The sequence below is a fragment of the Copadichromis virginalis genome, linkage group LG16 (genome assembly GCF_057382275.1).
Source record: "Copadichromis virginalis isolate Kocher_CV1m ecotype Utaka linkage group LG16, C_Virginalis_male_GT1.1, whole genome shotgun sequence".
Lineage (NCBI taxonomy): Eukaryota > Metazoa > Chordata > Actinopteri > Cichliformes > Cichlidae > Copadichromis > Copadichromis virginalis.
In genome coordinates this window covers 33621707-33638717 of record NC_140633.1, presented here as the reverse complement: position 1 = coordinate 33638717, position 17011 = coordinate 33621707, and the positions used below count along the sequence as shown (strand labels likewise).

The 17011-nt window shown below is 40.9% G+C and overlaps 1 protein-coding gene across 2 annotated transcripts in view; it reads right to left on the bottom strand.

The window, feature by feature from the left end:
- dpp10 (dipeptidyl-peptidase 10 (non-functional)) overlaps window positions 1-17011 on the bottom strand; it is a 251290-nt gene that overhangs the window by 131052 nt on the left and 103227 nt on the right. The gene's annotated exons all lie outside the window — the stretch shown is intronic.

Genomic DNA, 17011 nt, shown 5'->3' with positions numbered 1-17011 from the left:
AATCTATTTTTAAAAATGGTTACTCTTGTGTATATACAGGAGTTCAGGCACATCAAGTTCTCCTCTGGTTGTCTTCCAAAACCTACGAAAGTCTGAATAATTCAATCCCGTCAATAATGAACCTTGACAATGCTCACTCCAGCATACAGAGATATGTTTTCTTTCTTCTTTTTTTGGCTTCTCCCCTTAGTGGTCACCACAGAGGATCACCTGCCTCGATCTATCCCTAACATCACCCTGTGTGACATCAACCCCCTGCATATCCCGTTTAATTACATCGATTAATAGGAGACAGTTTCATTACACTTTGTTCATATTTGGCTATTAATGATACTTCCTTAGCACTAAACCATGTATTATGTAGCAGGAAGTCCAGGTAGAGTATTTCTTTATACTGTATTCACTGAAACTTGAATTATAGAATATGATTCAAGTGATTCAAGTGATCAATCTTTTCAGCTGTTTTTTTATTCCCGAGGAGTTGGCACAGCAGATGGATCTGCGGTTTGATTTGGCACTGATTTTACACCGCATGCCTCTGCTGATGCAAATCCTCCCATTTATCCGCGAGTGGGATCAAGGAGTACACTAGCCTGTGATCCCCTGAGGGTGGGCTTCTGCCTGCCCCGGTCTCCAGCTGCGGATCTTACACATGTAAGGCATGTTCACCACTACGCCGCATTTACAATCATTTCATGTCACATCATGTGAATGGTAGTTTAAGTTGGTTGTTGTTTAGCTTTGACTTTGCCCCACCTTTACGTATAAAATACTGGGCAGAAATTAAAATGCCTTTTGTTGTTGTTGTTTTGTACCATACTGTCTAAATTATTCAAAGTGAGAAAGTAGAAGCAAAATAATGGATTTATTTTGAAGGGTTTTGTGATGTGGTTTTTGTTTGTTGGTGTACAACAAGAGAAAACAGCAGAGATTACTCACTGCATTTTTTTGTCATTTTTTTAGCAGATGTGCTATTATTCGCCAAGTCACACAGTAAACTGTAATTAGCTGCTGCGTTCCTTTGACATTTGTCTTTATGAACGGTAAACAACAATGACTCTCACCAGTTGAGATGCTGTTAATAATTGATAGGATTTCATCTAATTTCAAATTTAGGCTTTATAAAAACAATAGCACAAAACTATGAATCACTCAGTCTGACAGATATATTGTAAACCAGGAGGATCTCAAACTTTTTGGGCTGAGCAGTAAGTCAATGTCTCTCTATGTGTGGTTGCAATATTTAACACAAATTAGGCTTCTAATAATTTAGACTATTAGATGCTTTGCCTTCTATAACGCTGTCCGCTTGTGGAGGATTTTGTTCATTGAGCATCAGTGTGCAGCTGAGCATTGGTCATGAGTAGTTCCCATTTACTCCCACGTCCAGTTGCTTCAACTGTTCACCTGAAAACTGTAGATGTTTCACTCAGACGTCCCCTATGTTCAGACGCTTACACCTAGTTTATGGTCACCACAGCGCTGTTGCAGGCCAGCTGGATTATCACTGCAGTCATGTTAGCCTTGCTGTAGACTTAAACCTGAACAATAGGTGTTGCTCCTCAGAAAGAACCTATATAGAGATCTAAGAAATTGCAAAAGGGAACCAAAGCAACCACAGACTTCTTCAGCATTTTCTCCAGAACATCTTGCCTTTCCAGGTTTGTTGTAGGGTCTCTCTGTAATCTGACCATCTTTGAGCCCTTGTCCTAAATTAAATGGTGGTAAAAACCAACATGATGGTACATTCAAATGTGAGGATGACAAGAGTGAACATCAACAAGATGTCATTGTACCTGTTCTCGCAACACATCACTGGATTTCATTTAGATTCCACAGAATTGCTAATAATCTCTTCCTGGATGATCTTTTAGATTTCATCACAATCATCAGAGTTTCTTTTAGACCGAATCTATCGCAGAAAGGTGTTGTAGAGTTACGCCTGTTTCATTGATACAAATTGTTTCCTTCTGTGTGTATGCACTTTTTCATATTTGATCCTGTTTTACAGCTATGATGACAACAGTTTCACACACTGCTGTACATCCTCCCCGGTGTGTTTACAGTAAGAAAAACATCAGTGTATCAGAAGTGAAATATAATTAAATCTATGAAGGAGACATTTGACATCCTGTAATAACAGTCATTTTCTTTAGAGATGGGAATAGTCTACTGCGGGGCACATTAGCTTGGAGATTTATAATATACTTTTATATTGTGTGAATTTTGCCAAAAGACATTTAATGTTCTTCCTGGCTAATTCTAATCACTGAAGTCAGTGATGCGCAAAAAGAGAGCAATGACTGATTTTATTAGACAAACAAAGGCCTGGAGAGGATTAAATGAAATGCATTCATCTGGATTAGAGCGCTATATTGGATAAATCTAAGCTCAAACCACCTATAGTACGTGAAGGACACAGGACAATAAAGCTAATTCTATTAATCACCTTTTGCTTTGAATTTTCCGCACACATTTAAATGCAATTTTTTTGTTCATTTACATGGTGGACACTAAAGCCTTTGTCAGTCCCCAGCAGTCAAATCTCCAATCTCAACACAATTAGACACAGCTGACTACATTCCTAGGCACATTACACTCCGGGCTGTGGATAAGACTCCAGCCATTTCCTTCCAATTCAGAAACAAAATCTCATTCATCGGGAGAAATAAAAATTGAAAGGAGAGCCTGAATTAATCAGCAATAGGAAGAGAAGCTCGTCGACAAGTAGCTGAATGCGTCTGGAGCAGGCAGGAAATTGTCTCTTCGTGTGGTTGAAAAGTGGCACTGTGTGGTTTTTATACCTATAGGGTCACATTGGAGGATTCAGCAGGCACTGAGCTATAAAATTGCTAGTTGAGAGGGAATTAGTGGGGATGGAGGGGTGGAGAGGTGGAGAGGGAAGGACAGCACAGTTGGGAGTTGGATGAAGAGGTGTGCAGCGGCAACTGATTTGATGATCTCACCCTCAGTGATGTTTACAGTGGCTCTCGGCTTGGCGATTACGATGGCCAATGTCTTGACAACAGAATAAAAAGGGCAACGGCCCGCTTTGCCACACAAAGACAAAAATATCCCGTCACAATAAAAATAAAGACAATGCCTACAGTGGAATATAGCAATTACCCTTTTAGGGTATTTTTAATTAGCTTAAACTGTTATCATCATCCTTCCAGACCCTGGAACCATGTCTCTCTGCTGCCGTAAATGAAACCATTAACTACCTGTTGTCCTAAATGTAGAAAATCTTGAATATATATTTTAACATAATGCACAGCTGACTTAAAAAGTATAAAATACATTTTAATGTTTTCCATTGTGTGAAAATAGAACAGAGCCTAGAAAAGCCCAGACATTTTTCTGGCCCTTCCTGCCTAGGGTGTCTCTATGAACAGACTGGTCAGGTCACTGTTAGGACGACCCTCTGTGATCCTGTGGTTCAACAAACTCCAGCTTTATTGTCTCGGACTGCAGCTGTCAATGTTAGTCCGTGTTCTGGAAGGTGGAGGTTCATTTTGAACTGGAGCTCACTGAGACTGCAGAACAGAAGACAGAGCAGACAATGAAAGTGGTGTTTGTCTACAGGAGGAAAGCAGAGGCCACAAGTATACATGGTATTTGTTAATTAATTTAACCTCCTAAGACCCGAACTCTTCCACGACATGCATTTTTAATTTCTCTTTGATATTTGAGCATATTGGGGCCCGATGAATGTAAAAACAAAGAATTACCAGATTTCTTTTTTACCTTATTTTTGTTTTTAAAAAGAATGAGAGCCACATATGAGGATACTCGTTTAAAATTTTGATAGAACAGTAGCAGTATGATGTCCTCGTAAGTGGATATCAGGCCCATGTAGGGCAAAATTGAGTATTTTCATCTAAATAACCCAAAATGTGATGTCCACATATGTGGACGCAGGTCCTAGGAGGTTAAAGAATCCTGGGCACACATCCTTTCACGCTCACACATATGTGCTGTGTATACACAATCATCTACAGCTACAGATGCAATTCTATGGGAAGCACTGTGACCTGTTTAGGGTGTGGAACAACTATCAAGCTTCCTACACAGCAAACAACATTGTCCTTCATTGTCTTGTCAAACAGCTCACGCAACCATATTTACCTATCAGGCATTGTTTGTCAGATTTCATAAAGGCTCCCTAAACTGAGTCGGTCCCCATAGACTGCAGCATTAAAATGTCCAACTTCAGAGCAGGAATAAGCATGTTTATAGTTAGCTTAGCTGTGGATCTCATCAGCTAATTGGAGTAATTGAAAGGGACCTTTTGATTGTTGGTGTTTTTTGGAGCATTTTTTATTAACATTATCTACCCACTCAATTCATGTATGCACCTTGCTACTATTAGTCAGCATTTTAGCAACCTCTCATCCAGATATGGACACTTTTAAAGTAAAAGCCAAATGTGATGACACAACGCTAAAATCGATACTTCTAGATACGTCTGGTGGCAACACACGGTACCAGGGTAAGCTGCATTTTGGCAGTGTTATGACCCCAAAACACATAGCAAGAAAAAATAAAAGAATACAAATAATACACTTTGGGTTGCTGCTACACATTTATGGTGTGGGATAAGATTTAAAAATATGTAAAACTTCCTGTGTTCGCAGTCCTTTATGAGGAGACCATGCTTTCAAAAGAACACCTACTAATAGCTAGTGTTACGAGTGAGTATCACTGTCTGATGGCCTGACTCTTTCTTCAGAGGTTCTGTTTTCTCACTTCCACTGTACATTATTTCTATCTGCACTGCAGAAAGAAAGCAGTCACAATTCATTCTCCCACACGAGGTCACTTTTTAAAGAAAAGTCTTTGTAGAATTAAAAAAAAAGCTTTAAAGTCCATCCATCCATACAGGGGTGCAGTGTCACTTCATAGCACAAAGGTCTTTGGTTTGAATGGATGGGCCAGCTGAGTCCCTTGCATGAAGCTCCCTCTGGCTTCCTCTCACAGCCCAAACAGATGCTTGTTAGGTTAACGGGTGATTCTAAATTATCTGTAGGCGTGAATGATCGTCTGTCTGTCTGTTGCAGTCCTGTGATTAACTGCCAACTTCTTCAAGGTGAACCCCTTCTCACCATCTAATGCTCCAAATGTCTCCAGCAGTGTTTGTGCTAAGTTTCACTTTATTTCCATCCATCCACTTTCTTAACCCCTTATTCAATCCAGAATCATGAGGGTTTTGGAGTTTATCCCAGCTGTCACAGGGCATCTGTGCATCCTCCACCAATGGACATCTTAATTTTAGAAACTACAGATTTCATAAAATAGCTTCTGAAGCAGAAAAATGCATTGCATCAGCAATCATTGTAGCTAATACTGGTTATACTGGTAATGCTGGTTGTTAATAAACACTATCCCCCCCCACACCCCACCCCTGCCCACTCACCTTGCCAATCTGAGCCATGGTCTGAGTAACCCTCATCACCCAGGCCACTCACACACAGACTCTATACCCAGACCAAGTTCTTTGCACTACTTCCAATCACTTTGTTCTCCAGTGCGTGCATTTCTCTTGTTTTGTATACATTTCTCCTGTTGTTTTACTATTTATATTTTATTCCTGCACAGTTGGCGTGGAGCACCGATAACTTCTTTGTACACGTACAATGACAATAAACAGATATTCTATTCTATTACTTTCTAGCACAGTGGTTTAACATAAAGACCCGGTGTCTGTAATTGTCAACAAATCACAAGATCATCATCAGTCCCACAGAGTGTGAGCTCAGGCTCAGCTGTTTCCTAGAACAGCTGTAGTTTTTAGCTAATTTTGCCCAAACTGGTGTGAGTAGTGCACTGTGGGGGGCTATGTTTCGCTACAGATTAATCCTGATTTAATGGTCTCATATTTACAGCAGCAGCACGGTGAGCTATAGTGCCCATGTTAATTATAATGAATAAACACATCACCCAGTACAACAGTGAGGCACGCTGATGTGGTTTTAATAGGAAAAAGATGTATCAGACTCTGGAGACTCACATATGCACACACACTTGCTATTGTATTACAGTCACTGTTGTTTTCGATGTTCCATATAGGGTTTATGAACAGCAAGCGAGTTCCCCGCCTCGAATAACACCATTTAACTTCAAAGACAACTACGTGATATGACTGCAGTTAATTGCATCTTTGGATGTCGGTGACATCTTGAATCATGAAATGGCAGCTTGAAAAACAAGCCAAAAAAAATAGTGTGACAGATGTCTGTCTGAGTAAGTGAGCTGTGAAAACTCCAAGGTTGACAGAAAAAAATGTTTGTGACTTACTGTAGCTCGCTATCAAGGTTAGTACAAGATTTCTCGACAGGAATCTATGGCAGAGAATGGATTTACAGTACTGCTGTGTATTTTAGCAGACTTCACAAACTGAGATTTACTCTTTAAGTCTGTGGATGGTTCGATGAATTAACACAGCATGCTCAGTGTTTAAGGGTTCGGTATGGTTACAGTTTGTGGTGGCGTCTAAATCCGTGCAGAAAGGAAGAACTGATGTGCATTTTAGGTAAGCCAAGCAAAGCCCTAACCAGTGATTTTTTAATCTAGTGCGTGTGTGTGTGTGTGTGTGTGTGTGTGTGTGTGTGTGAGAGAGAGAGAGAGAGAGAGAGAGAGACCGTGTATGTGTGTGTGGCTTTAATTGTGTTGTTTTTCTTCTCTCGAGTTAATTACTGTGACAAAGGTGAAAGTCACTCTCCATAAAATTCTGTGTTTCAGCTACGGGTGTCACGATTATTATGTATTGACGGTAACTGTGATATTTAGAAATGAAATATTGATAATGTGTCAGTACTGCTCATATGATAATATTGAGTGAGCTTTTTTGTTTTTTGATACTTTTTTAGGGAGGTGCAAGCTGGCATGAAAGAAAACAGGTGCACTTGATTTATAATAACAAAAGACAAAAGGTCAGAAAAAAAAAAGAAGCAATCATTTCATCCTGATAATAAAATGTCATGAATTACCCATCACTATAAACTTAATGGACTCCTCTCTATTAAAACATGAACAACAAAAAAAGAACAATAAATTTACAGTGAGTCAGAAGACAGAGGAATCGGCACAGTTGCAGGACTGGGAGCATTTATCAGGTTTTTTTCGACTGCTGCTTGGAGCTTGAACTTCTTGTCCTGAAATCTGTTGTTTTCTAAAACAGCTGCAGAGATCGGTTTTTCACAACAATGTTAGCATGACTCAATAGCCACAAAATACAGCGGGTTGAAATAAACTGAAAATCTTTCTTTTAGTCGTTTAGAGTTCTGCTTCTGTTACAAAATGTCACATCAACCACATGTGACACCCTTTACCTGGTCTTAGTGTTCACTGCACTTCACACTGTACAGGTCTGTACACTTTCCTCTCATCCATGTTCAGTGAACATACAACGGAGAGTTGATAAATAGATGCAGTGGTCTATCTATGTATCAGTAGAGTGCTATCAATATCACCGGCCTTTCAGATGAGGCTTTGATTATCTTGCCCAGAGAGTGAAATCGATCTGCGACTGCCCTCAGTGCTTACTATAAGTCCTGGAAGTGCAGAAAACCTTGTTTGCCAGAAAATACTCCTGCACTTCATCTGAGCTGGGCTGATGAACTATTGCTGAGGAAAAAGCCCGACAGGAGCCAGCCAGTCAATATTAATGAGAACAAAATTAAGGAAGGAATCTAAAATTAATTTCTGTAGTTTGGTGTTAAAAAGAAATGAGACTGCTGGAATGTTTGACAGCGTTCGACAACGGATGATCTGATGTCCTCGTGTTGGTGTTGTTCCCAGACCATCATGAAAATGTTGTTCCAGGTTCAACATTGCAAGTGACCAATCACATTGTTGTGACGTTATTCCTTTGCGCCCCAAGCCATTCGTGCATTTATGAAATTCCAATGTTGCAAGGACAATATCAATTCTGCTTACTGTTTATTAAAGGGTTACGGTTAGGCTTAGGGTCAGGGTCCGTTGATCGGCGGACAGAGGCGGTTTCACGCAGCTTAAGTACAGTTTTTTGTTTTACGCCGGTTTTTCCCGAAGTCGCAAAGGTATGACGTCACAACATTCTGATTGGTCACTTGCAATGTTGATCCTGGAACAACATTTAATATGATGATCTGGGAACAACACCAACACGAGGATATCAGATCAACCTTCGACAACATCCGCAGATAGCCAAGTCCAGGTTGACACAAAGGCTTCCTGCACTGGTGACAACTGCTCTCAGACATGACAACACAAAGTAGAAAGATAAGGTTCTGCTAACAGCCCAGCTTCACTTTCTCATGCAAATATTTCAACATCAGGCACTGGCTGATCATCTCTTCTTGATGTGTACCCTTCGTATTGTGGCTTTGCAATATGTCACTCATGTTGCACACAGGAAAATTTCTAAACAATGACGTATCAACTATGTGGCCTAAAGCCTCAGTCACATACAGTGGGGTAAAAAAGTATTTAGTCAGCCACCGATTGTGCAAGTTCCCCCAATTAAAATGATGACAGAGGTCAGTAATTTGCACCAGAGGTACACTTCAACTGTGAGAGACAGAATGTGAAAAAAAAATCCATGAATCCACATGGTAGGATTTGTAAAGAATTTATTCGTAAATTAGGGTGGAAAATAAGTATTTGGTCACCTCAAACAAGGAAAATCTCTGGCTCTCACAGACCTGTAACGTCTTCTGTAAGAAGCTTTTCTGTCCCCCACTCGTTACCTGTATGAATGGCACCTGTTTGAACTCATCATCTGTATAAAAGACACCTGTCCACAGCCTCAAACAGTCAGACTCCAAACTCCGCCATGGCCAAGACCAAAGAGCTTTCGAAGGACACCAGGAAAAGTATTGTAGACCTGCACCAGACTGGGAAGAGTGAATCTACAATAGGCAAGCAGCATGGTGTGAAAAAATCAACTGTGGGAGCAATCATCAGAAAATGGAAGATATACAAGACCACTGATAATCTCCCTCGATCTGGGGCTCCACGCAAGATCTCATCCCGTGGGGTCAAAATGATCATGAGAACGGTGAGCAAAGATCCCAGAACCACACGGGGGGACCTGGTGAATGACCTGCAGAGAGCCGGGACCAAAGTAACAAAGGTCACCATCAGTAACACACTACAACGGCAGGGAATCAAATCCCGCAGTGCCAGACGTGTTCCGCTGCTGAAGCCAGTGCATGTCCAGGCCCGTCTGAAGTTTGCCAGAGAGCACATGGATGATACAGCAGAGGATTGGGAGAATGTCATGTGGTCAGATGAAACCAAAGTAGAACTTTTTGGTATAAACTCAACTCGTCGTGTTTGGAGGAAGAAGAATACTGAGTTGCATCCCAAGAACACCATACCTACTGTGAAGCATGGGGGTGGAAACATCATGCTATGGGGCTGTTTTTCTGCCAAGGGGACAGGACGACTGATCCGTGTTAAGGACAGAATGAATGGGGCCATGTATCGTGAGATTTTGAGCCAAAACCTCCTTCCATCAGTGAGAACTTTGAAGATGAAACGAGGCTGGGTCTTCCAACATGACAATGATCCAAAACACACCGCCCGGGCAACAAAGGAGTGGCTCCGTAAGAAGCATTTGAAAGTCCTGGAGTGGCCTAGCCAGTCTCCAGACCTCAACCCCATAGAAAATCTGTGGCGGGAGTTGAAAGTCCGTGTTGCTCGGCGACAGCCCCAAAACATCACTGCTCTCGAGAAGATCTGCATGGAGGAATGGGCCAAAATACCAGCTACTGTGTGTGCAAACCTGGTAAAGACCTATAGTAAACGTTTGACCTCTGTTATTGCCAACAAAGGTTATGTTACAAAGTATTGAGTTGTATTTATGTTATTGACCAAATACTTATTTTCCACCCTGATTTACGAATAAATTCTTTACAAATCCTACCATGTGAATTCATGGATTTTTTTTCACATTCTGTCTCTCACAGTTGAAGTGTACCTCTGGTGCAAATTACTGACCTCTGTCATCATTTTAGGTGGGGGAACTTGCACAATCGGTGGCTGATTAAATACTTTTTTGCCCCACTGTAGGTCTAGAAACTGTTTGGTGACCCCTAGCAACTTCTGATCACTTGAGATAAATATATATTCCACAAGCAGGTTGCTGTATTTTGTCAAATGAAATCAGTTGCACAGGTGTTGCTAGTTTATACAGAAGATGGCAACTTATCAGCAGATACTTGCAGGTGTCGTGAAACTGTGAAATGTGCAATGCGTTCAAGTAACAAATTTCAAAAGGTACTAGTTTTACTTTACTTACATTTTGGTGTTGCACTATCATTTGGCAAGTATTTTGCATGGAAGATGTCTGCAAAAACTCACAAAAAGATCGCGGCCGTTGCAACCGTCTAGCTACCAAAGCAATCGCAAGAAAGTTTTCTCTGCAATATATACCTCTTTACAATCAGTCGCTCTTTATCAATCATTCAGTCTGGGATTGCAAATCTTTCCCAGCAAGTGATTGTTACCAGGTGGCTGCTGACTGGTCTCGAGACCTGTGTGACTAGAGCCAGAGTAAAACAAGTTCAAGTATCTCCCTTATGTATGTTGCTTCATTTATTACTAACACATTAAATTGGAGGTATCTCCAGTTTCAGTTATGTAGCCTAACTTGACATATATAAAACATTCCAGCTTATGAGAGAGGAAAAGGGACTCAGATGTGTGACCTGTGCTCTGGAGTCCACTTCTTATCACACTGAGCCAGCTGACTAAAACAGTGAAAAAGGGGATATAGCGCTTGACTCCAGACAAGAAATGTAACCAGGCAAAAGACAAAGAGATACAATTTCCACAATGTAGACTCTTGAGTTTGTCTTCTTTATGGCAACAATTTAAACAACAATCCTTGCTTTGTAAGAAACAGTCTGACGTGACCACTGTTGTCTGTGGAAATGCCAAAATCAGCTAACATCTGCTCACCTACAGTGCAGTTTTTGCCATCATTCCATGATATTTAAACCATGTTTGCTGGGAGAGAATATGCAAGAAAGAAAGAGTTTGCATGAGAGAGTGTGCGTCTCCCAGGACATTTGTTGTTGTAATTACTTCTTTTGGTGCCTCTGTTGTTCAGAAGACAATCCTCTGGTTCACTCTCAAGTGAGATTGGTCCACATGCCCAGCACCACAATTATGGTTTGAGCAGCTCAGGCAAATTTACTGCATCTCAATTAGAGCGGAGAAAAAGTTGCCTGGGGTGATTTTAAAATTTTAGGGCTTTTTTAAGCCAGTGAAGAAAAAACACACATCTACATCCAACACTGCATTCAATAAAATATCAGGTATTAGTGGTGACTGAGATGTGTGCTTTACCTGCAACTACCCATTCACTCACAAGCTACCCTGTTATCACACACACAAGTAGAAGGTCTGACTGTTTCCTCTTCCTAATTCCTGCTATCTCGGGTTCGACTGCAGCCTGTCCCCTTGTCTGTGTCACAACTGATGACTCAAACTCTGTAATTGCCTTTTAATCCTTTCGAGGATGGAACATGTGTCAGCTTCAGCTAATTCAGGGCACCGGTCGCCTCGGGATACAGAGACAAGCTTATGACAGGAAGGTGGTGAGTGTAAGTCAGCACACAGGCTGGGACACTTTGCAGTGCTTCTGATTATGCAATGTTCAAAAAATAGCAGCTCTTCCTCTCTGTCCATTCGATTTGAGATTGAACAGCATGTGCTGAATGCAAATTCAGCCCAAAAGATGGAAAAATGTGATGCAAAACTCAAGCACTGCCAGCCAACCTGACACCAACCCAATGCAGAAATGGGCTGAACATTTATTTACCCATTTATATAATTGATATTTATATACCCATTTATACAAAATGATATCTTGCATTCAAATCATATTAACAATAAACCTAATTTAGCAGCATCTTTCAGTCTCTTCTCCTAATATTCTGTTTTGTTATGCCTTTTTTCCCTTTGTTGAATCCATTTAATTTACCCACAAAGACAAAAATAAGATAATCCAAAGTCAACATTTAACAGTAACTAAATATTTGGTTTTGCTTATATTTTCACATATTTTATTTTATATATCTGATACAAACATTATTTCTCTCAACATAAGGCCGCACCTTGGAAGCCCAAAGGTTAACACGCATACTTTATAACCCCACAGGAAGCAGACCTTTGCTTGTCTGTGTAGGTTCTCAGTCATCCAGTCATGGCAGTCTAAGGAGCTTAGAAAGAAAACGACTGGACTTCTTTAAATTTTGTGAAGATGTTTCACCTCGCATCCAAGAGACTTCTTCCTTTCTGGGCACCGGTGACCTCAGGAACTGATGAAGCCTCTCTCCAAGCTCCTTAGATCACCTTTGTTTTATTTTTTTCTCTGCAGTTATTATCACATAAGAGGCAAATAAAAAAGTGAATTTTCACTAATGTTGGTGCTACATGTGACACTTGATGAGTCAGATAGGAATGTCATTCCAAGGAAAAACACCATTAGTTGCATTGGTTCATAGGTTATCCAAACATGATGCACAAGTTTTATGGTAAAAGTGAGACGAATGTCACTCCTTGGTTGTCACGTATGAGCGCTTGTGAAGAATTCCTTCTTATTACAGTTTTTCAGGGTGAAAGGGCAAATTATAAGTAGCACAAAGAAAAAAAGCAAAGTCGCTGATGCAAAAGCATTCCTTCTGCAAATCTCTGTAACAAAATTATCTTTATGGGAGGCTAAAAATTAGCTGGACACTAAGCAGTAAATGAAAAACTTCTGTTTGCAGACAAAGTTTTTTTCTGTGAGTTCATCATTATTCAAAACTAACAGTGTTTTCACATTATCGTTGCTATAAGTCATAGCAATTGATAAAAAACTGTCCCTTTCCTCACACTCCTGAACATACTAACACATCTTCTTTTCACTTCATTTCATCTCACACATCATCATCTTCCACGTGATCCTCTTTAAATCCATTTGTCATTTACACAACCGGCCCTGTCTTCTCACCTCCCCCCTCTTCTTTGCCTCCTTCACATTTCCTTTTCTTTGTCCACCTATGCTCACGAGTTCCCTTGCAACCTGTTCTTTTTTGTTCTTCCCTCTCTCAGTAACTGTCTCTGAGGCCACTGAAGCAGCAGCAGCAGTGTCCAGGACATTTTCTCCATTAGTGTGAATTACAGTTTCCCGGGCCACCGGATCACAGCATGTGCAAGCACACCTCTTAATCACAATAGGGTAGGCATCCTTTTCTCCTAACGCTCGCCTCTAGTCCCAGTCACAGACAGCAACGGCTCCATTAACAAAGCCGAGGGGAACACTCTGTCTGGCCAGGTGCTGAGTCTATACACCCCACTGACTGCACAGAGTCTGAGCTGGCTACAGGGTCGCAATGAGAGGTCAACCTCTCAGTCAGCCTGTATTGTGTGTGTGGTTAAAGGAGGCTGCACAGCGTGAGATCAGCCAATGTCAAATGAGTCAGTTTGTTCTAAGATTGCAGTGAAACTAAAGAGGGATTGGCCACACTGTATGGTTTCACTGCCAAGACTGCTCCACTGCTCCCGTTCACAGTTGGCTGACTGCATGTATTCTCTTTAAAGCAAAGCAAAAATAGTTAAGATGTTCTGCCTATAACGCTTTTTATGACTATCAAGGTCAATCACTAAAAACATTTATTTATACAGTCATTATAGTCAGTGTATCATGTGCACCTGAACAAATCATCAGTCCAGAACATAAAATGATCACCATAGGACAAACGATTTCCAGTGTATAAGCTGCCAGTCTTTGAAACAGCACACAGAGGAAAAACACATAAAAATGAAGAAAAACAGAGTTGTCTCAAATCCCAGTGAACTGCTTTGTTTTCGGTCTTAACAGTCAGCATAAGAACGGCTCGTCACAACAGCACATAATGGCTTAGAGAGCCAGCATATCAGTCAGCATCTTAAAACACTTTAGTCCAGACCAAAGAATTTTGGTGGGCACAAATACCCATAAGGGAGGGGGGGGGGGTCCTTCAGGAGTTGAATACCTTCTTTTTTTTTCTTTTTTGCATTTGAGCTGCTAATAGGAACTCTGATCAGATATAACAGCCAGCCAGTCGCTAATAATTCAATGTCACCTCATGTTTTACTTTCTTCCAATCCTGCTTTCATTTTCTCTCTGTGTTGCTTCACTGTGGCTTTGCAAGCTGAAAGGAATTGCAAGATAATACTTTTCTGATGAGTGAAAAATCACATGCATAGTGCTTCTCTCATTGGCTACGGGCTCAGTAAAGCCTTCCCTTGATTCATTTCCCTGTGTTTTGTTCCAGTGTTAATGAAAATGCTAAAAGCTGCAGTGTACATTGCTAATTTTGGACTGGTCACAGTACACCTATGTCATGCTTATGACGGGAAAGTAATTACTCTAAGGGAATAATAAAAATGGAGTTCTAAGAACTAAAAAAATGTCTCTTGTTTCAGCTGTGTTGACACAGAAGTAGGAGGGGGCAAACTCTAACAGTTACCAGGAATAGCAGAAGGTCCTGCAGTCTGAAATTTAGTTGTAGCCCATTCTCCTTAAAATGGGGAAGAACAGAATGAGTTATATTGTTTCATTTTGGGGGTTTTGTTTGTTTGTTTCTTCATGCACACATTCTCCTTTTTGAAAACCTGATTCCTACATTAACGTTAACAGCATTGGAAAGCATTTGAGAAAATTCATAGAATTTAAGCCAAAGCCAAAACCACTCTAAAGTCAGCTTTATTATTTGCATTTTATCACATACACTAAGTTGCAGTCTGTAACAGGGACAATAGTTGCTACTACCTACACACACCAATAACCATACATCAAAATGACTAGCTGGATTATTAACATGCCAAGAACTATAATATATATCCACTTTATTGTAGGAGAAACCGAAATCTGTCAGAATCCTTTAAAAGCGACTATGTGTCCTTGGAAACAACAAAACATCGACACATCAGTCATGTCTGTGAAAACACACATGAAGAATGAGATGTCTTTTCCCAGGTATTATTTTTCTTCATGTATCTGAATTTTGAAAACTTTTATTTGGCTTTTTGCACAGATGGATATTTAAGAGAAGGGTCAGATTTTTGGTTATAGAGGTATTTTTGTGGTTCTTGCAAATTGCTGCAAATTGTTGGATGATGGAGGAAAAAAAAAACAAGCTGGCTGCCATCCTTCTGGACAAAATAATAGATATCTTAAAAAAGCAAGTGAAAAGCTGGAGAGTTTTATGGATTTGCGTCACACAGTTCCCACCAGTGTTATTTGTGTGGCTAGTTGTGGGGTTTTTTTCTTTTACTTTTTTCTCTTTTTTTGTCAGAATGACAAAACCACAAAAAAGAAAGAGAAAAAAAGGCTTTTAATGCAACAACAATGGACTCAACTGTGGTAAAGAGAGGCAGAGTATGAAAAGAGAATTGCCGGTCCTCCACTTTGCATTTAAAAAACAGCTTAGGGCCCACTTTTCTCCTTCACCCATTATTTAGAGACACCTTCGTCTTTTCCCCTTTTGTAATTCTCTCAGCATCTTCATGCAACTTTGATGAAGAGTTACCCTGTTAAGAACCTGCCAAAGAGCTATACATACTCACTGTGGGTTGACAGTGCCTGGGACAGTAATAGCTTTGGCTCAGCTAAGGCACTACTCTCACCCCCAATGCTTGCAAACATGACGCCGGCCTGCTGCACAAATCTTATGCAATAGCTCCCAACACAAAGTGCTCGAAAAACTCACAGAGTGTTTTCAAACTGTCTTCACTTCACTGACATTTTTGCTCACAATACCATCACCTGACTTTGTGATTCTTACACACTTATATATCTTCATGCTGTTGCTGCTTTGAAGTCACCACTATGTTACTGAATGCTTTTAAACACGCCAGAAATGCCTTCATAAAAGCACCAACACAGTCAGCTTTCCTGCAGGCTTAACAACTTCTGGCATTTATGAACATATGGTACACAATATCATCCCTAATCAAATGAGTAGTCAGTGCTCACACATGAAATCAACAACATGACTTTGAATTAGCCTGAGAGCCCTACTGAGTAGTATCCACTGCGCTTTAAGTATAGAGGATGGAGCAAAGAAAACTGTGAGCTGTCATACTTCACCAACATCTCATGAGGCCTTCTAATATTTCAGGCACAGAAACTCAATTATGAGGCCGAGGTTTTGATTTCTTAGAATAATAGGACTACATGACTGAATTCAATTAAGAGCACCCAGAATATATTTGGACCTCTCAGAGGAAAGCCCGGGGTGAAACAGATGGAATTTGCATCATTCATAGAACTGTTCATTTGTTTTAATTGAAAAGCAAACTGATGGATGAATAGAAAACTGATGGTGATCATTAATTGCAGCTGATTTAGCCTCAGCGGTTTGGCGCAAACCCACGTGCGTGGTTGTCAAGTTGCAGTCTTGATCTTATTGCCCTGAAAAAAAAAAAGCATTGCAGTGCGCAACGCCACCTGTGTGAAGGTGCCAAACCGAGAACGTTTAACCCCTGCAGGCTAATGAGCTGATGAGAACATCAGGTAGAGCTGATGTGCGTCTTGCAGATAGAAAAATAAGCACATTGCGCTCTTTTCCCCACCCTTATAAAGTGATTTTTCCAGGACTGTTCTCTTTCAAGGTGTCAGGGGCAGCTGACAGGAGGCAACGGCTGAATTACAATGCGCCCAAGCTGCAGTGCTCCTCTCTCAATCTCTCCCCCTTCACTGACAGCGCGTGTGCCCACGGCGTTCAAGCTTTCTGTGACCCAGTCCTGACAGTTGACAATAAGCTCCGCGCACAGCTGGCGACGACACGATTAATTCGACGCTGCTACGTGCAGCACCCAACTTGAATGAGCCCCTTCGCACTGGAGCCACAGCCTCATTATCTGCACAGAAAGCTGATGCTGCTTGATAGGGGGAGCCGATCGGCCACTGAATTTTTACACATTTCACTTAGTGGATGTGGCCACAGCGGTGGCCTCTCAGCAGACCTTAAACCCTAAAGCTAGAACGGGC